This window comes from Athene cunicularia (genome assembly GCF_003259725.1).
Source record: "Athene cunicularia isolate RWA chromosome 11 unlocalized genomic scaffold, athCun1 chr11_part2, whole genome shotgun sequence".
Classification (NCBI taxonomy): Eukaryota; Metazoa; Chordata; class Aves; order Strigiformes; family Strigidae; genus Athene; species Athene cunicularia.
In genome coordinates, this window is record NW_020799114.1 from 1485086 (window position 1) to 1512828 (window position 27743).

General features: G+C 49.4%; 1 protein-coding gene across 2 annotated transcripts in view; it reads left to right on the top strand.

Annotated features, from left to right (window-relative positions):
- The window catches only part of ANKRD11 (ankyrin repeat domain 11), a 127203-nt gene that overhangs the window by 16874 nt on the left and 82586 nt on the right, over positions 1–27743 (top strand). The gene's annotated exons all lie outside the window — the stretch shown is intronic.

Sequence of the window (27743 nt, forward strand, 5' to 3'; positions counted from 1 at the left end):
TGGAACATTCTGGAAAATCATTTTCTTGTATTTAATGAGTGTTTGCAAAAAACGCCTGTAAAACCATCTCTAGTGTATCTTAATTTTTGCCTAGCGATGATATATGGCATCGGAGAAATCACTTGCCCTTTGCTGGAATGCATATTAAAAATACCTGGGCAGCAGTCTGGCTGCTGTTGGGTGCAGTTGTATCTTCCTCTGCATACATGTGACAGATAACTACTGTTAACTCCAAAGGAGGAAAAAAAATTCTAGAAAAACATTTTTTTTTTTTCTTCAGATGTTTTGTAGTGGTAATGCCTCTGAAAGTATTAATCTCTCCTGTCACAATTTGGCACTCACTCTAGTTCCCAGCAGGGGTTTCTCAGCTAATCCCTGTCTGGAAGATTTTTGCCTTACCTTTCATTAATTTCTGATCCCTACCATGGCCTGACATCATTTGAGGGTTTGTGTTCAGCTTAAAGTATGTCTCAGGCCTTCCTATCTGCGTCGGGTTAAAACATCAGGACAGTTTAAGTCCCTGCAAGTGTTCCCGGAGTGCTCGTGTGTGCCACTTGCCTCTTCCAGCCATCCCCAGAAACTTTATGCACTGGACTGTGTCAGGGTCATTCCCGCGTGGCCCTGGAGGAATTATTAGAGAAATATGGTTTCAGATGCAGGATGTCTCTTAATGGGAGGAGCTCACTTCGGGAGGGAAGTGGCAGATGTTCTCACTTTAGCCTATGAATGCCAGCCACTGAATCAAACATCTGCCTTTCTGCTGGAATTGTCCCCAAACACTACCATGCTTGAAAGCCTGTCTGAAACTCTGTGGAGCCAGATAAGCCCGTGTTTGGTGTGCCGTTGGGAAGAGGCAGCTGCTGTCAGCAGCGCTGTTCAGCGAAGGCCGGCCGTGACTCGGGGAGGAGTGAAGCCGTGGCAGCACGACTCCTTCTGCTCGCCTCGAGCACCCAAACGGTGTCAGGCGAGGACACGGCTGCGTCTCCTGCAGACAGACTCCGTCCTGGCATCGCGGCCGACCTGGGGGTACCTCGGTGTTAGACCTAAACCAGCACCGCTGGATGAGCTGCTCCAGGGCTGTGTTCGGGTTTGGTAGATTTGCTCCTGTACACACAAATTATTGTCATACGTTGATGAGGATTGTTTCAAAGTGGTGTCCTGCTTCTCTAAGCGCACAAAAATGTTGAGGAAAAAGGAAGAATCCCAAACTTCAGCCTTTTCAGTTGTAGCATTTGTCCTGTTGCTTACCTTTCTGACCAGCACATCAGCCCATTCTGTGACTACAAGGATGTGAAGCCGTAGGCCTGGATTAGGGCTCTGTGTTGCAAATCACTTGTGTCCTGGTGTGGACTCACTCTAGGGGAATGCATCTGATGGTTTTATTCTCAGGTTTTGTAACTTAAATTCTCAGGAGCTAAAGTTTCTGCCAAGTCACTGCTATAGACCCAAGTGGGAAGGAGAAACCCTTCAGCTAGTAAAACATTTTCTATTACCTTTTTTGGGTTTAGATTTGTAGAAACAGTTCAAAACAAAGTTTTCGAAACCAGTCATCTTCATTTTAAACTTTCCAGACGTAGCCTACAAAGAGACCCAGCTTTGCTTGATTTGCACTTGATATTTTTTTTTTTCCCACATCACGGTGGAAGTGAAGCTACTGGCGATGCAGCTCGAGAGGCTTGTGCATCCCTGCAGGCTTTGTTGCTTTGGCCCTGCCTTCGAGCTCTGCCTTGTGTCGAAAGTCTTGAATTCAGACCTAGTCTGCTACTTGCCTTAGCAAAAGCAGTCCTGACGTTCTCTGCCTCAGCCTGCCGTGCCTAGGTGAAGACTGTGCCCGGGCTTTGGAGCATGTCTGTGGTGTCTAAAGAGAAGCTTGGAGAAAGGGAGCTGGCAGTCACACGCTGTAGAGGGGGGAGTGTGTAAACTTAGTCTAAAGATAATTTATGGTTTCTAAAGCTGCTGCTGAGTAAAACTTTCCAAGGCTGGCTTCTGACCTAGCTATCATCAGTGCTAAAACTGAGAACAGTCATCTTAAAGTAGCATTTTTAGTTGTGTTGAGGGGAAGGAGGAAAATAGGCTACCTTAGTTCTTAGAGGTTTCATTTGTTACAGTTTTTAGCGCATGTGCAACTTCTTTCTTTCGGACTTGAACCATGGGGTAACTTTTCCGTTACCTGCGCCTAGGCTGGTTTAAACTTGGCTTGTCACTTAGTGCATCGTGGGTTTTTACTGGGTTCATTTTAACAGCAAATGTGATGTCAGGATTATAATAAAACCCTTCTCAGCTGTCTCCGCGCAAACGCGGAGCGCGTCTCGCTCCCTCCCCGCGTCGCCGCAGTAGCGCCGGCACCGGGAGGGAGAACTTTGGGTCACGCCGGGTTGAGCTGTTGGCAGCGACACCCGCGTGTTGGCAAGAGCTTTCCCAACAAGATGCTGGAGAGCAGAGGAAGATTTCTCCTTGTTTTTGCAAATTAGCAAATGAAACCCTAAATAAGTTGCTAAACTCAGTTTCCTTCTGTTGGGTTAAGAGGAGTGGTGTGCTTGGAAACCTTTGAAATCTTAATTGGCCCGAGCGTGCTAAAAACACCTTCTTTCCACCCCAGGCGCTGCTTGTATCTTTCCAATACATTTGGCTTGCTTGCTGGCAAATCATTTTTATAACACCCGAGAAACTGTATAGCTTCAGAAAAACAGGATGTGTGCCCTGCCTTATATTTTGGATTTGCTTTCCAAGTATTCTGCAGGGTTGCTATAAGCAAAAACCCAGCCCCCTTTCGGGGAGCGCGTTAGAGCTCTGCCCCGTCCGTTCGGCGCTGGCAGGACAGCCAGCGGCACGTGGGTGCCCGTTCATCAAACGATTGTGTTGGGTTAATGAAAGTGTTTTCGTTTGAGCACAGATATCGAGACGGGCTCCCCAGCCCTTCCCTCTTACTGGTTAACTGCATTTCTTTTTGCAAAGGCCAGGTCTCTATCAGTTCCTAACCAGGAGTCCTCGCTGAGGCCATGTTCAGACCTTGTCCCCTGTCCCCTCCAGGCTGGGGATGACGAGTTTCTCCTTCTTTGGACTGGTAATGGTGATTCCTCCTTCACACAGAAGGCTCGGGAATTTGTTTGGAGTAGTATAGTATTGATGCTAACTGTTTTCCAGTGTTTTCTTTCTTAGATGGTTGGTTCTGTTCTTCATGGCTTTGTCCACTTAAATTAGCATCTGATTTGGCAATTTATTTTTTTTTTTTTACATTGAGTTTTCCCACAAGCAGGGCTGTGGCAGCAGGAGAACCGCAGCTCGTGGTGCAAGTCCTGTTCATATTTCGGGTTTGGGCAAGAAGAAGGATTATAAACAAGCTCTGGTGGTGCTCAGAAACCTGGGAGATGGCATGTGTGAGGGTTTGCTGGGCATGGAAGGGGATGGCAGAAGAGGGAGGCAGAGGAGGAAAATGCAAAATTTCACTCTTAACAGTCAGTTTGGGATGGGTTTGTCTGATAAGGCTGGCCAGCCGGAGCTGGGAATGCGAGGCCACCTCTCTGATGGGTAAAATACTTGTTTGTAAGTGATTTTCAGAATGAAGAGCCAAAGTTTGGGTATCTTCTAACACTGTGAGGTTTTTCCTCTAAACTAGTAGACAAGAGTGCCCACAAGGAGCTAACATGCACCTGAGCTATCGCAGTTTCCTGCAGCACATTTCCTTCTGGCAGAAGTGAATTCAAACCCGCTCGCTTATTTAACGTAGTCATCGAAGTACTTTCTGTGAATCTAGTGGTAGGAAGACCTTTTAAGAAGGGCTGATATTTTCAGGTATGGCAGAAGAATTTTTACTACTGTTTTCTTCAGCGGATTTTAAATGAGCAGTGGGTGGAGGGGGAGCTTGCTGGGCAGCGGGTGCTCTTCTCCTGCCCTGCCCGCACACGCTGCCAGGGACCGCAGGAGAACCCACTGCCTTTCCAACACCAACCTCCAGCCTCAGCTTGCGTTTTCTTCCTAGTCTGTGTTTTATTGTTTTTTACATAGTGTTTCACTGCTTTTGAGCATAACCACATTATAAAATGTTTTCTCTCTAATAACATGTCCGAGCTTCGGTGCAGGTAACCCTTTTGGTGCATGCAATAGGAAGGTTTCTGGCTCAGGGACTCTCCTGATCTGGTTTTGTGTCCATTTGTGTTTCTTGAAATTTTCTGATTTTTCTGACTTTGTTCCATTCACTTTTTATAGGGCAGAGAGTGACAAGTTATTCAAGATCTTGCTGTGTGTTGTGATTTCTTGCTTTTAGGATTTTGTGTGGAGAGCACTTCAGTTTTTACAGTTCCCCAAGGAAGTGATGTGCCGTTATTAAAAAGAAAACATTGACTTACCACATTTTAGACCTGGCCTACTGGTTTGTGATTGCAGTGAGATTTAAAGTGACAGTAAATGACTTGTTGCCATCCCCAGCTGTGGTGTCCTGGGGTATGATGGTTGCAGTGCAGTGTATGGGGGTGTTGCAGAAGAGCCTGGTAAGCCCTGGCCTGGGTGCACCCACCAACTTCTACAGATCTTGGTAGGATTGTGCCTGAGTAAATGTGGTCTCGGGGTGGGTGTCGTGTCACCCAGAGCTTGTACAGATGTCTGTAGGTTGTGAGTACACAAGAATCTGGAGAAATGGTCTCACCGTGAGGAGTGTGCCTCTGGTCGAGCCCTTCTGACAGTTTAGCCCATGGTGATTTGGGTAGCTTTGTTTCTGAGCAAACGCAGTCCTCGTTCTATAAAGTTGACTCCCTCTTGTATTACTTCCCCAAAGCCTCCCATGTTTGGCAGGACGTGTTGCATCCCCGAAGTGGCCAGTGGCCGGCCAGGGAGGACAGGTGGTGGCCGGGCTCTCACCTTCCCACAGGGGTGAGTGGCTCCTGCTCGTCTGTCTGAGCCCCTCTTCCTTCAGGCTGGGCTGTGTGTTGGGGAGAGGTGGGCACGCTGCAGCTGTGGGCCTCGTTTCCTCAGGAAACCAGGCTAAAAATACATGAGAAATGCTATGGGAGATGTTGCACATCGTCGGTCCTAAGCAGCCTCTGTTCAGCTTGTCCCCGAGTTACGTACATCCCTGAAGGCTTGTGTTAAACGTAGGCACTTGCTGGCTGTTTCTCATTCTCTACATTCCTTTCACTGTAAATGTACCATTTACAAGTCTGTCTCTTAAAAACACCCCCTTCCAAATCCTTTCTCCGAATTTGAGTTTTCTTTTTGGTGAGGGGAGAACATTCAGATGAACAGGAGCTTTCTGTGGAGACAAAGCTGCAGTCGGAGTCAGAAGAGGAGATGTAGAGGCTGCTAAGAGTTTATCTTTTAGTGAAAATGAGGCACTTCTCATGGCTTGCTGGCGGGTGGAATATTCCTTGATTTGAGCATCACAGATAGAAAATTACCTGTGGCTGTGGAAGGCTGGGGTGCCCTTGGGCTTGGCCGTGCTTTGCCTGCACGTATGGGCAAGGTGTTTAATACCCACCTGTCCGTTTTGTAGAAGCGAAGCTGCACATGGGTGTTGGGTTTGTTAGTACTTGCACTTTGAGCATTTCACCTCTGTGATGGTTTGGTGAGAAGGTCCAGCCCCGCTCAGCTCACGGAGGTGAATGCTGGGATGTTCTGCATCCTCCTCCTCCTCCTCCTCCCTGGCATTCTGCTCCAGTGCCTGTGGATGCTCGGAATGAAATAAAGGATTTCAAGTCTGTCTAGTGTCTGGCAATCACATTTACATGCACTTAAATTCCTAAAATAGTCCATTTTATTAAAATTGGGCTATATAGCCCCTGGGTTCCTGGCATGGTGCCGTGGCGGCCCTGGGCTGGGCAGAAGTTTTGTGATGGCTCTGCAGTGCCTGCCCATGGGTGGGATGCTGGGGGCCCTTCACGTGGGGGGAAACAGTAGCCTGTCTTGGAAAAATTTTTATTCTAGTGCTTTATTTTGTCTCTTCCAGTTGCTTAGCATAACCTAAGGGAAGGAGTCCAAGTCTTTAAGTATATATATTTTATTGTTTAAAAAAAATAAAATCTGGTTGTATGCAGTCAAGAAGTAAGGGTCTTAAATGGGAGCTCAGCCTTGGGTGCCATCATCGGCCGATCCCTGCCCCTGTCCTTCCTCGCTTTGGAGCACTGGTGCTGGGGGAGGAAGCGCTCCTGTGCTGTGGGTCTGCGGTGCCATGGCTAGAAACATAAACGGGGATCGTGCAAAGGTGTGAAAAGAAATGTGTCAGTGGAAAGTGATCTCAGTCAAGAGATTTGCATGAAGAAAGTTTGATTTCTGTGGCTATTAAGGAAGTTCCCATTAAAAAAAAAAGTGATTTCTTTCAAATATTAATTGAAAAAAATAGCTTGAAATATGGATGTCTTCTCTTCTCCTAAAGAGCTTTGAAACATCACACTGAAATAATAGACAAATTGAAGCTCAAACATTACATTTTTTCAACAAATGTGGACAGGCTCCAGGACCATTAGAAGAGTTTGGAAAGGCTGTAAAACACATGTTAAACAATTTCTTACTTGAGGCACCTCTAGAAATATTTCTGTTCAAATAAATTAAACATTTAACTTGAAAAATCATCTTATTTTAAAAGACTTTGGTAATTAGAAACAGAATGTTTCTTCCTTAGCAGATGCGTATTAAGAAAGCAATACAGCAGCACAGTAAAATAAAATGCTAACTGTATAAAGCAGTGATTGTACTTAGGGATGTTGCTTTCAAAAGGAAATGTTTGACTTTACTGGCATAAGCAACTCCTGTGGGGTTTTTTAATATCTACTATGATATATATCCTAAACCAGAATTAGGAAAATAAATGATTGTGAGATTTAGAATCAGTGAAAAACTGGACCGAATACAGGCTGTGTTGCTTTAGGGTCTTCAACTCCTAGTCTGATCAAAGAACCTTAATATTTGATGCTGAAATTAGTTATGAATCAAGCACCATTGTATTTTTTGTACAGGAAGTAAACCCAGCATTACGGATGTGTATAAATGCTATATTTAATATATTTTAAGTGATTTAAAATTATTTTTAATATGTATTTAAGCTTAGCATTATTTTAAAAAGGACGATAGACTTCCTGTGTAGAATTTATTAATACCTCTCAAATGTTGAAGCTTATGGGCATTTCTCATATTTTTTGAGTCTAGATGCATCTCTTTAAATTAGAGGGTTTTGAAGAGAGTGCCTCCTAACTGGAGATTGATTCAAGCTGTATAAATGCCAGTGATATGTCATGTGTTAAGTATGTATTATTTTCAGTTTTTACAGAGGAGTAAATTTTGATATTTAAACTTTTCCAAATGTCAGCTGTTTCTGCACAAAACAGCCTTGCCTTTAGCACTCTTGGTTTCAGCCCAGCCAGTAGGTGCATGTAACTGTTTCACTTGTGACACCTATTTGTTCATAGTCGGGAAACCTTGTAGGAGTCAAAAAACAAGAGTGTTTTTCCTTCCACCCATCTCAGAACGAAGTCATGTAGGAGAGGACGTAGTCAGGGTGTGAAAACACACTCCCGAAGGCGGCGGCGGGTGCAGGAGCTGCCCTCTGGGCACGGGGGCGTTGAAGCACCCAGCTCAGGGCTCAGATGTGGAAGGACCGGAGCAGCCTGTGAGCCTTGGTGGTGACCAGTCCTTGCACTTCACAGCAGTTCTGCAAAGCGTTACCTTGACGTTTTCAGCAATGTCCAGTTCCCGTTTGAAAACGGGGAGCAAGTCCTGTTTCCAGTGCTCCCACCCTGGTTTCTAACGCAGGGTGTGGTCCCAACAAATGTCAAGCTGTGTCAGTGTTGAAATGCAGATGTCCAGTATCCCTGTGCTCCAAGTGGGGCAGATTCAGTGCTAAATCAGTGTGTGCCTGTTTCGTTACTGCTTGGTGCAATACACATCTGTATGGGGAACAAATAAAACGTTCAGTTGATTCAGCAAGGAAATCTTGAACTATTTTTGCCATCATCATCAGGTTCCTGTGAAGAAGAGGCCGCTCTTGTTAGACCAGCATTTGTCTTCAAAGCTGCTCTGTGGGCCTTCTGGCAGGGAGGGAGGAGATTATTAATTTAATCTGTTTTGTAGCTTGACCTGCAAACCTGACCATTTTTCCCTCTTGAGGCTTTATCGAGCAGAAACGTAGTTGGTGTGTTGGACTTGACAAACAAACAAAAGAAAGGTTCAAGTATTTGAAGAGGGGGAAGGCCAAAATTTCTTGGTCTCCTGAATGTGGCCCTAGCTGTGGGAGCATGTGTTAGTGCTTCTGTTCATCGCCAGGAACAACTTCAAAGCCTCTGTGGAAATACTTACTGGCGTTTTGCAAGTGAGACCTCAAAAATGCCCCAGAAATAATGGATGAATGAAAGCGCTGTCGGCTGTAGGGCCCATCTGTGTGACTGGACCCGTTTGCACAGCGGGGATGGGAGCACTGGGCTCATCTCCACACCTTTGCAGCAGAGAATTCCCCATTCTCGATGCTGTTTGGGAGACTCTGATCCTTGCTGTCGTCTCCTCTCCCAATTTCCAGTTACCAGCTGCTAAGGAATCACCAAAGTTATGTCCTTTGCTTTTTTTAAAATTTTTTTTCTACATATGTCTTGTAATCAAGAGGATTATTTGCTGACTTCTTTGATGCTGTGTCTCTGCAGTAAAGCCAGCCAGTGTAGGGTCATAACGTGACACGCATGGGAAATTTTTCAGAAGTTCAGCTTTTTTTAAAAACAATTTCTAAGAAAGTCACTTGGTGGAACAGATACTGCCACCATCTTAGGGGACCTGGTGATACCCACAAGGCCAGCATGCCCTGAGCCTTGGTCTCAGCCCGAACTCCCGCCTCTCCCTGCTCTGCTCTCTCCAAACCGGTTGCAGACATGACATTCGCAGACATCTGGGGATGTAGGAGCTGAGATTTTTGGATAACTCACCAGGCTGCCCCGTCCCACAATGGATGAAGCTTGCATCTGCCCTTGATGTTGAATTCTGCCAAAACTGTAGAGCTGCCTTCGAAGGTGCCGTTTGGCACTTTGCGATGATCCTGCCCACACGTCCTGACGTGGCTCTTGAAGCATCTTTTGCGAAAGCAGCCGGAGGTGTGTTCTCTGTGCAAAATGCTTCCGTTACTATGTCCCACGGGAATACTCGTCGGACTGGGAATTTCTGCATATTAGTCTCATACTAGAAAAAATACCTAGTTCCTACTGCCAGCCTGAGTAATCATTAGGGCTGGTGACTTTCAGTATTTTTCCTAAGCCTCAGCAGAACTTAGCTGACTTAATCTTTAATGAAAATGTAGAAAACAGCATACTTGAGACTTTATATAGTAACCAGACCAACCAGTTCAGTTGTCCCACCTCCCTGGGAGGAATTGCTAAGGAGCTTGTTGGTCTAGATGCTTTTAGGTATGGTATTTAAGGTTTAAATGTGGTTAACCTTTTGCACATGAAAGCTTGCTTTTTAGCCAAAAGATTAAAACACCCAGTGAGGAGGGCAGCTTCAAAACTGTTCAGAGGATTGTTTATAAACTGACAGTTTCTTTGAGAAAAAGTTAATTATTCTGATGGCTTGGTTCTGAACTGTCTGGTCTGTGGGAGTAATGCCAGGAAAAAAGAAGCACCATAGGTTTTCTTAGGGTTGAGGCATGTTATGTGCTTGCAGTTTAACAGCAAGTGCTTTTATTCTGGGAGGCAGCTTCTCTATCTTAAAGGGGTGAGTTGAAGGACTCTAAAATCTAAAAGCAGGGTGATGGATTTCAGGACTGTTCACTTCATGTGGTCTGCAGGCAGCTGTGGGTGGTAAATTAAGGCTGCCCAGAGGAGGAATGGGGAAAACTTTGTGAAAACAGGCAATGTCTGGTCAGGGTTAGTTTTCTGCATTGGAGCAATAAAACTTGTCTTCAGTGGAGACCCTTCTGTTTCCCTCTGAAGTATGTTAATCCCGGGAGCGACTGAAGGGTCACGGATCTGAGCGTGAGGAGTCCTGTCTGTCGGCTGGAGGGCTCTGCACAACGTGATGCTTTGGTTAAGGCAACCCTGGGAAGGGGCAGCTGCACCCGGGCTATGTGGGAGCAGAGCGCGGGGTGCTCTGTCCTGGACCCATGCAAGTAAAAACTCCCATGTTCCCACCCTCTGCTCAATTTGCAGGAACAGATTTTGTTCAAACACGCCCCCACCCCCCCCAACTCTTAATCTGAAGCTTACAGTTGCAGTTGAAAAGGCACCAAATGAGCGTAGAGCTTTTGCTTCTCTTTATTTCTAAACCCGGCGCTGTTTTCTAGCCTTGATGTGGCGTGTCTCCTAACGCCGGACGCTGTTGGCTTGGTTACAGAAGCTGTGCTTGGTGAGCGTCGTGTTTGCTCTGCTGTGGCTCCGCATTGCCTTAGCGTTCAGAAACTGGCTGCAAACTTAGGCAGCTATTAAAGAAATTTCCCCAAACCACTTGGTTTCTGAGACTGTATTGAAAGCGTGCGACTGCTGGAGCGGCGAGGTACTGACGGCTCAAAAGGAAAGGACTTTTAAAGCTAACTTTAACAAGAGTTGTCTGTAACTGTTGGATCTTTGTAGCTGTGAAAATTGTGTCGAAATCCAAAACAGTCACCAGGTATTGCAGAAGTATTGTAGGATAACTGCTTGGGGAATACAGGTATGGATTTTAGAGAAACTGCTTGGGGAATATCATCGTGTATTGTAGAAAATGTACTCGGGGAGCCTACCTAGAGCTTTAGAGCGCCGATGCTCCATGGAGCGGTTCCGTGTTTGTTCTGTGGGGTGTGATCCCCCTGTGCACCTTAAGGTGGACGTGATTGGAGTCAGTTTTTTAACTCTGTGTGAACTTCTGTGTGAGCTTTTTAATTCCATGTGAACACCCGTGGTCGGGAAGCACCGTCCATGCACCGCTACCCTCTGGCTCCAGGGAGGTGGTTACTGGCCGAGCGCCCCCCGGCTCGGGGCTCCTCCGAGTGGGCCGCTGGGCTGCAGAAAGCGCCGGGGAGGAGGCAGCTGCCTTTGCTCGCCGGAGCCTCTCCTTGCTGGAGGACACGGTCCCGGCAGGCTCCCGTGAGGAGGAGTGGGAAGAGGCTCCAAGAAAGGCACATGAGCGGGGCGGCCTGCCAGCTCGCGCCTCTGCTCTGCGCCGGAGCACGTCGGCCGAGCCGGACGCGGCGAGAACCGCTCCTCGGGACACGGGGCTTTGCTCCGCGCGGATGCCGTGTTGTTTAACTTCACGCTTTTGCACCTCAGCTGTCCTGGCCGGGCTGCGGGAGACCCGGGAGAGGGCTGTTCCTGGGGAGAGTTAACGTTAGAGCTGGAGCCTCTCTCGCCTTCTCGTACGGAGCAGAACCGACCCAGGTGTGCGTGGGGTGAGGTGGTCACAGCCTCCTTTCCTGCTCCCTCCAGGAAACCAGACTGGAGGAATTTTTCACATCTGGCAGTAGCGATGCTTTTTTTTTTTTTTTTTTTTTTTTTAAATTTTTTTTTTTTTTTTTAAAAAGGCAGAACAGCCTTTCAGCGATTTTAATTCGAGGAGCTGACTCAGTTCTACCTACCCTAGCGTTGCGTGATGTGCCGAGGGCCTGACTAACAGCGCTGGGTGGGTTGCAGTCCTTCCCTAAACACGCGGCAGTTGGGGCGGCTCTCTCCTCCCCTTGGCAGCGCAGCCCAAGCCCTGCATGTCTCTGCTTCGTGAGTCATTTCATCTGTTTCAACAAGTTTCTGGTCCTGGGCGGCAGCAGAGTCCGGTGCTCTTCTGGAGGGGGGTTGCTGCCGTGATCATCCAGTGCTGTTGCCTTACGGCTTTTAGTGAAAAAGGCAGTTTTAATCTGGGTTTTGATCTGGCTCCTGCTCAGACGTTAAGTATAAAAATACATTTATTGGGGCAGAGGAAATGAAGACGTTTTCTGCATATTGTAATTTCTGTTACTAGTCTTAGTTTCCTCTAAACCTATTAAAAATTATATTCCATGTGGACTCTTTCTGCTACGGTGCAGGCTTAAATACTTCTCATCAGTTGTGCTGGCACAGCCACTTGTGGGCTCATCACAATTGGATTAGCAATAGCAATTTTTTTTTTTTTTTTTGAAAAAAGAAGACTTTTTTTGTCTGGCTGTGTTTGTTTCCAGCTGAATAAGTTCCTGGATCTGATTTGCAAGCATGGCAGGTTGGTGAAGAGGGTGGAATAATTTGTCATGGTGGTGCTTTTGAGCATAAACCTTGGGTGTGCTGGGGCCCACTGGCACCGTGTGACGAGGGGTTCAAAGTTGGTTAAAAGTGGTTTTTAAAGATGGTGCCGTTATTAAATATCGGCTGTGGTTTGCCGATGGCTTGGCTTGCGCTTTCTGTTGAATGATCCACTTAGTGCATATATTAAAAACAAAGCTGAAACCCTTCTGATAGGTGAATAAATGGGTGCCTGTGGAGGCACTGGGGATGACCTGGCTGTCCTGGCTTTCCTCGTGCCTCCGGTGGGGTAACCTGTCTGCAGGTCGCTCCGCGCCTGGCTGGTGTGCCTGTCTGCCTGCCAGCTGTGCGATGCTTTATGCATGCATGGCTGCTGCCGTACAATCTGCAGGGACACGTTCTGGCAATTAGCTGGGCTTTTTCTTCTATACTTAAAAATACCTTATAGGGAAAATGAATCAAACTGAGTCTGAGCTTCTGGAGACGCAGTGACAGAAATAGCAAACGTTTTTATTGTGAACTTGCTGGCAAGCTCAAGACATCTCAGCATTCAGTTTAAAGAGATTTTTCACCCCTCCTCCCCGAAAATACTTTTCAAATTCTGTTATCCTATTTGGGCAATGGGATTTCTTTCTTGAGATGAGTTTCAGGTTTGGCAGGCGTGCCTGTGTTTTGCTGTTCCTTAGACAAGCCGGGGTAGCGTCGCAGCTCAGGAAAGCCAGGTTTGCCGGGAGAAGCGGTCTGTCCCGGTGGAGATGGAGCCCATGCGTGTGTGGTGGGAGGGCCGGGAAAGAGGAGCAGCGGGCGAAGGGGCCGAGCGTGGAGCACCCCCGCCTCCCCCGGCCTGCTCGCTTCCTCCAGACTATTGTTGGCGTTCCGTGTATGTTCTCCCTAGGAATGAACTTGTCCCCGAACCGCAGCGACGTGTACGCGCCAATTTGGTAAGCTTCCTTGCACCTGTCTGATGCACTTTACAGCTTCAGCGCCACAAAACTGTTTGTCATTCAGGGGGGACAATGTCCTCTTGTGTGCCGGGCTCCCAGCAGGGAGGGACGGGTGGCCGGGGCTGGGGCACGGCCCCGCTGGCGGATGGGCGGATGGGCTTCCCATGTGAAACGAGATGGGAAAACAAATTGCTTCCAGACCGCAGTTTCACACAGCCAGGAGCAGCGATCCTGCTCGAGCTGCGTTCGCAGCCTGGTTGTCATTCACGTTTTCCTTATCTAGGTTAAATATAAAAGGGTATGAATGTGGGTGAAGAAAACACGGGTAAAGAGAAGAGCTTTTAGAGAGCTCCTAAGGCTCTGTTGGCATGCTGCCTCCGGGAGATAGGCTGCTGGTTCTGCTGGGGCTTAGAAACGGGCCCTGTGCAAATCCGACGTGGAGGATGGATAAAGATCTCTGCTGGTGCTGGGGAACTTTCTGGTCACGTTTGCAGAAATAACTTCGTTCTTATTAAAGGTTTCTTTTCTGGGGAAACTTTCTGCTTAGTGTTCTGCTCACAAGGACTTCTTATGCCCGTAAATATCGTGAAACCTTGCATGTGACCGGTCTTTCAAGAATAGCTTTGTGTTGTGTGTGTGCCTGGAAAATGTTTGGCTGTAGGAGAATCCAGTATTTTTTCCACATTGGGGAGGTATAGCCGAAAGATAACACGACAATATGACAAAGTTTCTTCTGAAAATTAAATAGAAATACAGTCCAGGATTTTAAATCAATGTGGGAATTGAAGTTCAGTGGAGGGAATACAAATGGCAAAGTACAGACTCACCTGAATCATCTCTACCTCTGTGAAAGATGCGAGTATTCTAGTAAACTGTTTCAAAGCTCATGAAATAAAAAGCTTAATGTGAAGCACTACAGACTTGCAAGTTTTGGGTAGTTCTGATCAAGAGGAGTTTTTATTTCAGAAAATTGTCATATTGCTATTCTATCAGAGTGGTTTGTGAAGCTTGCTGTTTGTTTTCACTTTGTTATGCTCAGAGAGAGCGAGCTGATCTGTAGTTCTTGTTGGATGTGTTTGCAAATGTTGTAGACCCAAGAGCTGAAATTTCAGTAAAATTTTGAAGCTTTTCATGAGATGAGAAACCTTGCTATTTCTAACTTGTTCTAGGTAAAGGAATGAACAGAATTCAGCTGGCTGCCCCATTAGGCAAGAGGTGAAGGAGAAGTATTTCCCTTTTCTTGGTTGTGCTTTGTGAGTTAATTCCCAGCCTTACGGTGTGACTTTAAGGGCTGCATTACGATATTTCATTAGTGGCAACTGCAGCATCAGCACAGCAAGCAATGCCATTTATTGCTGAAAGCACCGTGCAGGACCAGCGTGCTGGGACTCTCCATTCACGTCCTGTGTCCCTGCCTGGGTGGTGGCAGGAGGTGACTGAGGCGACACGAGCCTCCGAGCTGGCCACTCTGCCTGGGAGAAGTGGAGGTCGAGTTGCCAGCGGAGCGAAGGATGGGTAGCAAAGGGAGAAATTACGGGGGGTGACGAGGGGGGTTGCGAGGTTGTAGGGAAAGAGCTGCTGCAGGGAGTTTCCAAATGGTGAGGCGATGCCTTGGTGCTCCTCCAGCCCGCTGAGTGACCCTGGTGTTGGAAGCCCAAACCAAGGAGAGAAATACAGCTGGCAAAGTGTTACTTTCTTAATATAGGTGTTTGCATTAAGGCTCCTTGTATTGTTAAAATGGGCGAGGGAAGGGTCCCCTGCCCGGTTCCTCCCCGGGGTGAGCTGGTGATTTTTGTCAGCTGTTGGCCACGGTTGACTTTCTGCTGAGCTCAGCGTTGGGCTCCTGGGGTTGAGTTGGAGAGCAAGGTGTCTGGAACAGCTTTGCAACCGTTAGGAGATGGGAGCAGAGCCGTGAGGGTTTCGAACAAGGGCTCTGTGACAGCAGTGCTGTAGAGCCTCTTTCGTAGGTTGTTGCTGAGGACAGGGATCCACGGTCGCTGACCTGCCCCGAGCTGGCAGCCAGCAACTGAAAACCAAACACCCAGCGGAGTCCTGCTGCATGCAGGGTGGCCTGTAAGGGGGTCGGTGGTAGTTTCGGTGGTTCTGTGCTGCTGCGCAGGAAGCCTTGGATGAAAAATCTCTTGCTTTGGGTCCGGTGGCTGCTCGGCACAGAGGGCCGTCGTGCTCCACGCCGCAAGCCTCTCCGCCACCGCGTTCACGGGGTCTGGGTCTCCAAAAGGACCCAGAAAAGATAATGCAGCACTAATTTCTTAGTCTCCGCGTTACCTTCCCCTGCTCCTTTGTGTCCCCTGTGTTACAAGAAAGTTGTTACCAAGTTTAAATAACACATTCTGTGCCAAGCTGAATGAATTTGCATTTGTGGGTTTAAATAGTGGAGGGAAATGACAACCTTCGCTGCAGATATGATTGTGTGAGGGCCAGGGAAGCCCCCGTTCTGTGTAGTGCCACCTCCTCAACATCCCTGCTCCTCTGCTATCGTTGGCTGTGGTACAGTTCCAGACTGGTTAAAGCCCAGCATTTTGGCCTCACAGGTATTTAGGCAGGTAAGTCGCTTAATAAATTAATTGCTCTGTTGAACTGAGAGCTATGCTGGACACATGGGGAGAAACAGTGTGGGTGATGGAGGAGTCCTAGGCAGTGCTATCTCCGGGGCAGATGTCCCGAATGTCCAGTTGGTTTTTCATTGACTGGTATATTCCACCAGTGAAGAGAGTTGAGCAAAAGTTGAGCCACTACTCAGGGCTGAAAGGTGATGATGTTGAGGTCACGCGGATGTCTGCCACCACTGTGAGTGCAGGCTTGGCGGTTTTTGAAAAATGTCAAGAGGTTAAAACACGTTGTTGGGTTGTGCCTTTCAGAGAGGAAATACGGTGCTTGACAGCTCACCGATGGTCTCTTGCTCGTGACCCAGGCAGGGGCTCCTGTTGCCTTCAGCTGGGGGGAGTTGGGAGCTGCTGTCATCCAGGAAACATCTGCCCTGCTCCTGCTTGTGCTGCGCCACGTCTCCCTGTGTGCCTTGGAGCGATGGCTCCTGGCTCAGACTGCATCGTCCTTGAACACTGTGGAAAACTTGTCCATGCCCGAGCCATTGCTAGCACCGGTAACACCCGAAGCGTGTGCAAGCAGCGTGCAAAAAGCATCTCGCTTGTGTGACCGTGAGGGCAACCACGGGTGGGTCTGGAGCTGCTCTTGTCACGGCTGGCAGGTCAAGCACCCTCGTCTCTAGGGCTCCAGTTACCTGGAGGAGACCCTGAGACTCGGGCAGAGGGTGGGTGTCCGATGCCCTGCACCGGCTGATGCAGCACCCTGCTCCTGGGTCTGGTGAAGGACAAACCCTGGCAAGAAAGAGCAGCCACACATGTCCAAAATGCTGAAAGAAGGGATCTGTGGAGCAAGAAGTTCAGTGTAAGTTACCATACACTTCAGCTTAGTTACCCAAAGCTGTACAAAAAGGAGGTCAGAGATGGCCTCAGTTACCAGGATTTTTTCAGGAAAGCTCAGATTCTCCTCACACCTCTGTCTAGTTTATTAGAAGAAATGTAAATGGCTTTAAATATAAGGAAAGCTTTTTACTCGCAGCATGTAAAAGTTCATTGCAGCAGCTCCGGGTGCCTGTGCGGGACCACGCCAGACCTTGCCGTTGGTTTGGGTTGTGAGCGGTGTCTTGTTGTAACAGACCCTTCTCCTGAAGTCAGAGGGGTATTAGTTTAGTGCCACCCTGAGGAGGGGTCTGTGAGCACCGGTGCTGTGTGCTGGCCTAGGCATGTACAAGTGCTCTGCTGGGAGCGCGTGGTCCTCTTGGAGTCCTTCCCGGCCCTACGCGGTGCTCGCTGCTCTACATAGGTTTTCATTCGGTTGCACAGGCGCTGCTGCTTTTTTTTTCTGTCTGGCTTTGGAAGGTTCCACTTTCCGTCAGCTCAAGCTGGGTGTGTGCTGGGCCCCCTCCCTGCCCCGCTGCCTGCAGGCACCTTCCCATTGCACACTTACTTCTCCTTCCTGCACCTTGCTCACACTTCTGCCCTTGTCCCGTGCCTGATGCCCAGACTGCCCAAGCACTTTACCACTCTGGGACTTTCACCAAAGTTTTACAGTCTCGGTGCAGCTTTCCTGCCTAGGTGTCTTCTTGCCTGTCTTTAGCATGTGCTTGAGGCTTTAATCAAAACATGGGTCATCAGGTTCCACCTGAGTACGCAGATGAATCAAGAGTCTGTGTGAAGCTGGGGTGAAGGAAAGTGGGTGTTGGTGGTTTACAGGAACACCTGGGTGAGGCACTGCTTTTCACTTGTACCCAGGTGAAATTTTACACAGGTGGCTGACCACAAATGATTCAGAATTTCTTGGAGAAAGGCTTAAAAAACATATGTTGCTCAGGCTGCTTTGACATCTCCTCTGGGTGCGTGTTAACTCACGAACAGGGCTTTGACAGAAGTGGCGTGTCTGTGCCCGCGGCCGTACTGAGGGGAGCAGCCCCCCCTCTCAAAGCCAAGGGGCGAGTGCTGGGGTGATGCTACAGAGATGTGAATGTGTGGAAAACAACTCTGTCACTTGTCAGGTGCTCGGTGTCCCTCTGAAGAGTTTGTAGATGTGACCCTGATGGGATTTTTCAGCCTTCATGGTATCAGGTGAATGTGGGGATTGGGTGGGTGGTGAGGAGGGGGCACGGAGCTGGTTCCAGTGCACCAGTGTCCAATGTCTTGGGCATCATCTCTCTGCAGACAGTAACAACAGCTCTGCAGCCTGCCTGAGTGTGCAGCAGCATTAACTAGGCCAGGCTCAGTCATGTGTCAGAGGCCACAGTTTGAATGGCCCCAAAAAAAGTGAAGTAATACCTCCCCAAAAGAGGATGAGAATGGTAATTTTCTACCTGTTAGTTCTTGGCTCAGTTTGTTGCACAGGAGTGATGAAGGGTGTGGAGCTGTTCCTGATGGTGACTGTGGTGGCTTAAGGTTTATGGGTTTTGTCAAGGGACTGTCTACATAGTGCGGTGTTCTAGAAAAACTTCCCTGCCTGCGCTGTGCTCGGGCCTCTGCTGAGCTGAGCTTCAGAAACTGGAAGCCGAGCCACTGAAACTGTGGCTCTTTCTCTGCTCCTGTGGAAGGCAGGCAGCCTTCTCTAGTCAGGAAGTTTTGGGCTGACTACATCGCTGTTTTATTAGTAAAGCATTTGGTATTTTCTAGAAATAGGATTATTGTGCTTACTGCATTGCCCGACATGTACATCTTTAGCGAAGGTGGTATCAGTCTGGGGGGGAATGGATACAGAACTGCTCTGCAGTGGGACCGTGTCAGGCCGGCAGAGCTCTCAGTTGTATGTGGCTTTCTTGGTCTGGACTAGAGGAAGGGAAGGAGGAAGAAGAAAAGCGCCAACTTGCTGCTTGTTTTGCTTTTCTCAGCAATTTCCTGGATGTGCGGGCAGAGGTGGGTCTGTAGGGGCCGGCTGCTGAGGTTGTATCGGGGAGTTTCTCAGGCATCGAGATGCTTCAGGGAGAAGCCACATGCCCTCGTGCTGATCGACAGTCAGGGTGTGGGCTAGGGAAAAAGCTGCTGCCCTGGGTGTTAGCCTGGAGCCCGGCCTGGGCAGGCGAGTCTCATAGCCTGGGCAGGCGAGTCTCATAGCCTGGGCAGGCGAGTCTCATAGCCTGGGCAGGCGAGTCTCATAGCCTGGGCAGGCGAGTCTCATAGCCTGGGCAGGCGAGTCTCATAGCCTGGGCAGGCGAGTCTCATAGCCTGGCTCTGTGCGGGGTCAGCGCCTGAGGGGGGGCTTGCGGGGCAGCACGGGGTGAGAGGGTGTAGCAAATACAATATTGGGAAAGATGAAAAAACGAGTGGGTGGCAGTGAGAAGGAAGAGGAGGAGACAACCCAGATGATGAAGGAAAACAGGATCTTCTGTAAGAGATGGGAATACTGGAAGGAAGCCAGGAAGGAAGCCTGAGAAAATGGAGAGTGTGCTAGGAAGGCCGGCGTCGCTCTGATAATTTCAGCAGGTATTCCTGGCGTTCAGCTTCAAGAAGCTGCGAGGCGGTGGAAAGCCTGGTGAAAACTGGTGACGTGCACTGAATAATTTGAATATGTTTGAGTTAAACTTTTATCATCTTGACATTTTTTTCAAGTGGGATTTGGTGAGTGCTGTTGACTTGTCCAGGGAGGACAGAGGTGACCCTGGGAAGGGCTTAGCGTGTCGATAATGTCATTGTGGCTAGGAGAAATGATCACCTAGTTAGATTCCTCTGTGCTGAGCGATTTGATTGGATTTTTTGTTTCCCCTGTGGATTCTGATGGGGAAACCTCCATGTGAAACAGGAAAAAAGAAAAACACAAAAAAACCAACCAACAAAACCCCCCAGCAAAACCCACTTTTGGAGTTGGTGCCTGTCTGTGTGGGCAGAAAAGCCCCAGGTTCTGCAAACGGCACCTGAATTCCCTCCTGGATGGCAGCAGCGGGTGCTGAGCTCCCACCTCGACCCTGAGAGCCGCCCGGATTCCTCCAGCCCGGCTGAGCGCGGTGAGCCGCGCTGGGAGAGGAGAAGCAGCTCCTGCTCCGGCACCTCAACCCATTGGTTAGTAAAAATAGCTCGGCTGCTGGCGTCAGTGCCAGGCCTCGCATCTGGCTTCCCCGAGCGGCTCCGGCACGCCCGCCCTCCCTCCAGACAGGGTCTGCTGGAGGACACATGGTGCGTTACGGGCGCAGCGTCGTCCTCGCCTTGGCGTCCTCCAGCCCCGCGCGGCCGTGGCAGCTCTGCCGGCTGCAGCCGGGGGCTTTGGGAAGTGCCTTTGTGCTGGCGGCTTGCTGCAAAACCACTGTTTCATCAAAGAATCTCTGCTGCTGCTTGGTAGCCCCGTTTTAATAAAACTGGAAGCGATCTTTGAGTGAAGCCAAAGGCGTTTCTGCGAAGGCCCCACCCCGCAGCCGGAGGTTTTTGGGTGTTTAGGGAAAAGGTGAACACCTGAATGAGGGTGCAAACTGTGTCTTGCTCCCCTGTTGCGCAGTTTTGACTGAGTAGGTGTTCAAAACCAGTTTTTATGAAGACAGCTGTTTCCAGTGTCGTGATTTCTTTTTTTAGACTTGCTTTTTTCAGCATTTAAGCTACTGAAAACAGGGCGATACCTAATGAAGGCAGGAACGCTCTCTTTGTAGACACAGGAAGAAAACGAAGCAGCCTTGCAAATTTGCCTTGAAAATTCAGTGCTGTGCTTGCATCTGCTCACCTGCGTGACTGAGAGTGAACGCTGAATGTTTTACATCCTTTTCTAAAAAATTAAATTACTAGGGCTCCGAAGGCTGTTGCAAAACTGTTAAATAAGGCAGGCTTAGCTCCGCTCCCGGCCAGGGCTGGCACCGCTGCTCCCTGCCCCAAACCCAGCCTTAACCGCCTTTGCCATCTGATCAGGGATTCAGCTGGTGTCTCGCACGTGCCAGGAAGAATAATTGACTCAAAAAAAAATGTCGTGGATGTTTTCTGCTTTGATGTCGGTCTGTGATCGGCACTAGTCACCGATGGGAGCTTGGTCTGCGCACCACTGAACGCCTGCAGAGGATTTCTCTTCCCGTGCCACCGGTGAGCCCGGATGGCTGCCTGCTACCCAGCAGATGTTTCTTCTGTTTGCAGCCCATAATTCCTAATCCTTCTCGTGAGAAGTATCTCGAGTGGAGCTTCAGGATCTGGCGAGCCCAGGGTAGCTGCTCCTCTCACCATCCCCACCCTCCCGGTGCTGTGCAGCGCCCCGGGTAGGCTTTGTTCAACGGCCTTGGCTCTTCTGGCATCTCACTGCCTGGAGTTTGAGTTGATGAAATTTTCAGTTTTAGAAACTATGAACTAGCTTAAGGAGATGTGTGAGTTTTTGCAACTTAAGTAGTATTGATGTCGCTTTTATGTTGAAACTATTTCTGGAAGGCTGAGGGTGATACAAACCTCTTCTCTTTCCAAAATTAAGCCTGAGGAGGTTTGCACGTGTGTGAGGAGGAGGGGAACTAAACCATCCCAGGCACCCAGGCGCAGCTCTGTGTGTCTTGGGCCAGCAGAAGCTTTCGGATGGGGCCGCCAGCAGACCCTGAAACCTGGCAGCAAACCTCACTGCTGTAATCTGGGAATTCTCCGCACTTCTGTTTAAAGTAGAAGATACGTTGAAGCGTTTGTGTTGTAGTAACTGGAAAAATATTTTCAAGTTCAACAGTTTTGTTTTCAAAGTACTGGGTACTCTGTCATTTTTTTTTTTTTTTTGTGGAATTCAAAACAATTAGCAACATACCTTACCTAATTACTGCTCTGCTGGAGATTTTGTGGTTTTAGCATACATGCACGGTGCATGTCCCTGTGCTTTATTTAATTTGGAATGCTAGCCTATTGTTTCTGAAATCTGCTTGTTCAAGTGCCATCGTACTTCTGTCATAAAAAAGCTGTTTAAAGTATTTACTCGGATGATAAACGAGGATAAAAAACGAGACTGTGGTAGTGATTGTGTAGCTTGGGAGCCTTCGGCCATGCAGACGGGCTGAAGGAGGAGTAAGCAGGACTAAGTGGCGTGCACCGCTTGGGACGCCTGCAGATACTGGATTTCCTCCTTTTGTGCTTTTTGGGTCAGGGCTCCCCGTAGCGGAGCGCGGCCGGGACCCCCGCGGGTGGGGTTAGCTGGGCCCGGGCACTCGTGCGGGGTGTTGGAGGAGGGACGGGACTACTTCCCACCTTTTCTGTGAGAGTTTAGATCAAATACTGCAGTTACGTGAACAAAGTCCGAACTGGACATTAGTCTAATACTGGTTTATCCCTGGGTCTCAGCTCTAGACTCCCGGGGACAGGAGCAGGGATATGAAAACCAGCTGCTTGTCTGTGTACGATGGGTGCGCTTCAGGTTGTTACAGCTGCTTTTTTCTTTTTTTTTTTAACAGAGAGAATTTGGCAAATACTTCACCTACAGAGCTGTTTCATGCTGACTCTGAGGGTTTTTTGAAGCACTTAAATAACATGATTTCTGCTTGAATTTCTCTGAGTCTCTTTACTAAGTGAGGCCTAAGTAGCCAAGCCTGGGTCAGGCAGTTCCAGCTTCTGCCTAGGGACTTTCCAGGCACTGTCATTTCCCAGTGCCCTTGCTCTAAAGTAGGCTGTCTCCAGCTGCAGTGTTTGCAGGCAGATTTATTTTTTTTTATATAAAGGAGATCTTGTTCCATAAAAATAAAAACTCTTTACATAAAATTGTGCTCTGATACTGGTTTCATATTGCTTTAAATCATTTAAGGTATGGTGATGGTAAGGAACTGTTTGAGGGCTGTGATCTACAGAGAGTTAATTTCTCTTTCCTCTGAGGAAGCTGTGTGCATCATGTAAAGCATTATCTTTCATTTCAGTCATTGATTAACAGCTCCCAAACCTACTCTATAGCCTGCAAATCTTGAATTTTGAATAACAGAGATTACAGCTTATAGTCAGTGGCATAATTTAGCCTCAAATATTTTATGCTTTCTTTGTTTGGTCAGCCAGCTTGAAAATTTACCTGTCTGTGATGAAAAAAATAATTGTCGACTTTGCATGAGCTGAGGTTTAATTTACTTTAATTCTCTGTTAAGCATGCAGAAGTCTGTTCTTGCACGGGGGAGTTGGCAGGGGCAGTTGCCCAGCTCTTTTGGTTGCCTGTTCGTGGTCGCTGAGCTCCTGGTGTACTTGATGGCCCGAAGGTGCAGCTCCTCTTCTGGAGATTAGTCTTTTTATGACCTTTTTTATGACCTTGTCTATGACCTTTTTTTTTTTTTTTTTGAGATGTGGACCTTACAGACTTGTCCTGGCCTTTTCTTTGCCGCTGGTTTAATGTGTTCTCCAGCCTGGGTAGTGCTGGGCATCCTGCAACATTTTTGGTGTGTTTTGCTTCTTCCATCTTCAGCCCCAGTCAGCGCTTTGCCCCAGGCGGTGAGCCCTGCCGCCTCCTCCCCGTGCCATAGGCACCCAGGTGAGAGGCAGAACCAGGGTTTGGGGTGCTCTGGGGGCTCGGGGCGCTCCCCGGACCCACCCTGCCCCTCGTCCGGCTGAGCCACGCTCATACTGCTCTGCGGTGGGCTGTAATTCGGGGCGGTAACGAAACGCTGTGCTGAGCAGACCAAAGAACTCAAATCTTATCTGCACGACTCATGCTATTTTGCTTTTTATCTCCTGTCCTGCCTCTCAAATTATAGATAGTATTACCCAGCCCAGGGATCTCCTTTGGGAGACGCTGCTACTGGAAGTCTGGTAACAGAGTCTGGCTTTGGGGCTGGACAGGAGCAGGAGCTCTGCCGTGGTACTTTGGCACTGGCTGTTAAGTTGCCCGGTTTGAAGAGTTTCAATATTTAAACTTGAAAGAGCATGCGTTAATGGAGCAATGCTTTGGGGTTACAGGAGCTCGGATGGGAAAGCAGCTGTTCCAGTGTTGAAGGAGACCACGCTTGTATAAAAAACACAAACCAGCGTGCTGGCTCACAGGGGCTTTTAGGAGCTGGTTGGAGCTTTAACCTGTCCTTACACCAACAGAAGCTTTACAATGGGGCTCTGAAATAATTTATCTTAGAAACTGTGGGCTGTTGGGAGGTGTGGCTGTCTGGGGTTTTTTGCTTTTGCTTTATTTATTTTTTTAAAAAAAGAAGTGATTACACTCCTGTGTTCCTGATCCTGTTTTTATGCATTTAACGTGCCATCAGCTTTTTTATAATTGCTTCCAACAGAAAATAAACAGCAAGCGCTTTGGTGGAGGTAAAACACTATTTTATTTCAGTAGGAGATTGGGGAATCTATCGGTAAACAACACAATTCAGCTTCAAAGCCTTTTCAGCTAAAACGCATTGTTCATCCTTTGAGCTGTTCTGCCTCGCACCCTAATAAAAGTGGAAATCAGGCATGGGGGATGGGGACGCAGCAGAAAACACAAGCTGAGAAGTGGAGATCAAAAGGACAAACAGAAGCAGAAGGCAGCGAAAGGGAGGCACAAAGAGTCACAGCTGAGTGTGCGAAGCCTGAGAGTGATGGAGGAGAGAAAACAGCTATTAGAAAAGGCAAAGGAACAATGGGGTGAACGTAGCACGTTTTTAGCTTTCATTTCGGTTTAACAAAGCCGCCTTCCACCAGCGTAACTCCACGGAAGCGGTGGCCTTAATTCATCTTGAAAGTTGTTGGCTTGCAGCTCGCCGGGGCGCTGGCTGGAAACACGCTTCGGCACAGAACCTGCCCCTCGCCGAGTACATGAATCTCCGAGTGGTTGGACCCGTTCGAGGGCCACGGTGATGATTGTTTTCTCCCGGTTCATACCGTGGCAAAACGTTTCCCAGTCAGAGTTGTTTTGGGTTGGTGAGAGTTGGAGTTGAGGGGACTGTGGGAAAGAAAAGCCACCGCTGCCAGCACCACTCTTCACTGAACTTGTGTCTTGCGAAGCCGGAGCGTGCTCCCCAAGCACGCCAACGGCTTCTCCAGCTGATTAAACCAGTTCTCAAAACCTGGCAGCCTGCGTGCAAACCCAGCTTTGTTAGTAAAGCCTCAAGGCTTTTCAGGGCAAGTATTTATTGTAACAAATAATTTATACTGGATTAAGAGCGAGGAATATTATTCTTGTAGAGCCAGCAGTACGTGTTGCTTAGGTGAGCAGCAGGCGAGGAGGCTGGCCCGCGGCGTGGCCCCCCGGCCGGCTGTGCCCTGGCACCGCGTGCCCCCGGCCCGTGTGCTGTGCAAGCTCAGTCTTGCCTTCCCTGGCTTAGAGGGGTCCAAGCCCCTTATTTCCCTCTCCCCATCTGCCTTGCCCTGCTTTGGGCTGCGTTTGTGGGGGCTGATCTAAGGCAGCCCTGTCCCTGGGGTGCCCGTGGGGCTGGGATGGGGTGCAGGGAGGTCCCTGGGAAAGGAGGTGGGGGGTTAGACTGATGGGTAAGGAGGCGACGACTCAGCTGTCACCAGTTCTCTGCAGTAACGGCCTCAGCTGGGCTTTGAGAGGTTTTCATTTTCCGCCTGCACGCGGGATGAGGGCTGCGCTGCTGGGGAGGTCGCTGCGAGGCGTTCTCAGGCGGGCAAAGCCTTCCCTTCGGCCGCAGGAGTTTCTAGACCTCGGTTTGATTGCGAAAATAATAGCTGGGCAGGTCAATGCAGTTGTATCCTGCTCCTCCCTTCCAGCCCGTGTTTGCTTTCCTTTGTTTGGGTCTCGTCTTGCTCCGACTTGCCCCTGTCAGCCTTGCTGGATGCGGCTTTGCAGAGCGAAGGCTTCTGTGTGAGCTGCTCTCTACCTGGGCACTTAATTAAAAGGAGAAAAGATGTATTCCAAAAATACTTGGCTTTCTCGTCTGACATCTAGCGTGTTGCGAGGCTTGCTGAGCTGGTGTTTGAGAGAGGAAGCGAACGTAGCATTCAGCTGACATAGCATCTGAATAGCCGTTTGGGGCCCAGGGAGCGATAGTTCAGGAGGGGGAAGGGAAAGTGAAATGGATGCTGAAATCCTGAATCTGCTTCTTAAATTTCCTCTCCCTCTGGAGAGGGAGGGAGCGGAGTTCAGCCTTGTGTGTTTGGCTTGGCTCCCCGTTACCTGCTCTCTCGTCCTTAGCTGTGCGCTTGTGGCAGAGATAAAGGATGGAGGGTTGGTTTTTTTTTATGGTGTGAGAAAGTACTTTTTCCTTCAGCAACATTTGCTTGTTTGTGGTTGAATCGCATTAAAAAAAAATAATCCAGCATTATTGAAGAATGAGTGGGCGAATAGCTGCATCAACTACCATGGTAACTTTTAAAGGGCTTCACCCGTAGCTGTCAGAGCTAGATTTTTAGTGCTATAGTGACTTTTAATGTAGAATAGTTTCCAGGCCATTTAATTGTTTTGTTTCTTCATTTCAAAACAAAACAACATAACCCCCCCCTCCCCTTCTCTGAACTACCTTTTTGTTGGTGTTCTCCTTTTTGACCTGAATACATCTGTACGCCGGGGCCTCGTGCCGAGCACCTCAGCGGTCCCTGTGTCTCGGGCGCCGGACGTGCTGCCAGCTGCTGCTGGCCACGTGCTGCATCTCGGCCTGTCGCAGAGGGTCCTGCTGCCGTGTGGTCCTTGTGGAAAGCAGCTCGGTGGCGGGTGGTCGGGGAACCCCTCTGGGGACCCACCCCACTGCGGGAGGGCAGCGGGAGGGCTCCTGTCCCTGCTTTCTGCAGGGCGGCCCAGTCCTCCCCGCAGCGTGGGGGCTATGGGCTTTGGGGCACCTCCACAGCCCTGGCTGTTGCTCAGGTGGGAGCTATCTCCTCCCACCTGAGCGTGGCAGCAGCCCACAGTGCTGGGAGGAATTGGGCAGAGGTCAGACACCCTGTGCCATCCCTGCTTTCATCCCTGGTCCCCCCCGCAGGAGAGCCCAGCTGCAGAGATGGGTTTGTAGGAGCATCATGAAGTGCATCTGGATGTGTGATGGCTGCGAGGCCGCCGTGTTGCTCACCAGGCTGCCCTGGCATGTGAGGGTCACCGTGCAAACCCAGCTCAGCCGTCCTCATTTCTGCTGCTTTAGACCATGCCAGCAGGAAGGAAAGCCAAGCATAAGGGCATTTAGCACTCAAACCTCGCCGATGGGGTGGCTTTGTGGGAGCCTCCCGCGGATGGACTTGGCGAGGCAGGTCCCTGGGCCTTGCACTCGAGTCAGTGTCATGTCTCCGGGTGTGACGGGGTACTCTTAGAGCTTTGTGTTCAGTTATTTCAGAGACTTTCGTGGCATTGGGTTCGAGGCGGGATCGGATGTAGTTGCACTTGTAACCTTCTGCATGAGGAAGGACCTGGCTTCTGGTCGTGTCCCTGACAGCTTCCTCTGCAGCACCACCCATCTTAGCTTTGCTCGGCATCCCAACAGAGTTTAAAATGGTTTCATTCTGAATAATTTATCTCCCAGAGAGAGAGAGAGGGTGGAGAGATGCGGGGAGCTGTTGGCGAGGGGCGTGCTGCAGCGCGGGAAGCAGCAGGCAGGAGCGGGCAGCGCGGGCTGGGGGGGACGGGGTCCTGTGTCCGGGCTCCCCCCCGGGAGCAGTGTGCTGCGCATCCCAGCCCCACGGCCTCGCCGGCCTTTGTTGCTCCCGGCATTTTCTGCCAAACAAAAGCTCTGGGTCCCGGGGAAGAGGCTCCCGTGGGAGCCCTCCCGCCTCCTGACCCGCCGCCCTGCCCTCCCGCCGGCCCCGGCACCTCTTTGTTTTCCCCGCACGCACCCCCTCGCCCCGTCCTCGCCGCCTGGGAGCGGTTGGCCGCGGGTGCGAGGGCCGGGGTGGCCGGCAGCTGGCCGAGCGGCGGCGGGGCCGGCTCGCCGGGGCAGGACGCTTCTGCGTTAACGGGCGCCAGGTTTAGGCAAGAGTTTCAAAATGGAGGCAGCCCTGCTTGCCTCCCCATCGTACGGCATGGGTATGCGCTGCCCTACTTCTCGCCGGGATCAGACAGCCCTTTCTGAAGCCGTACAAAGGGGTTTGAATGCATTAGTTTACATGGAATTAATCTCCAGATTCCAAACATGCTTTCAAGCTGGTTTGGCCTTATTTTCCTGCAAAAGGAGGCCAACTCCACGTTGTAGGCAGTGACTGTTGTAAGTGAGAGTTGAGCTGGAGCGGTGAGAGACTAGCACAGGCACCATATTCAGTCCATTAAAAGGAATTTTTGGCTCATGGACAAAACAAATTGAAAAATCTCATTCTTT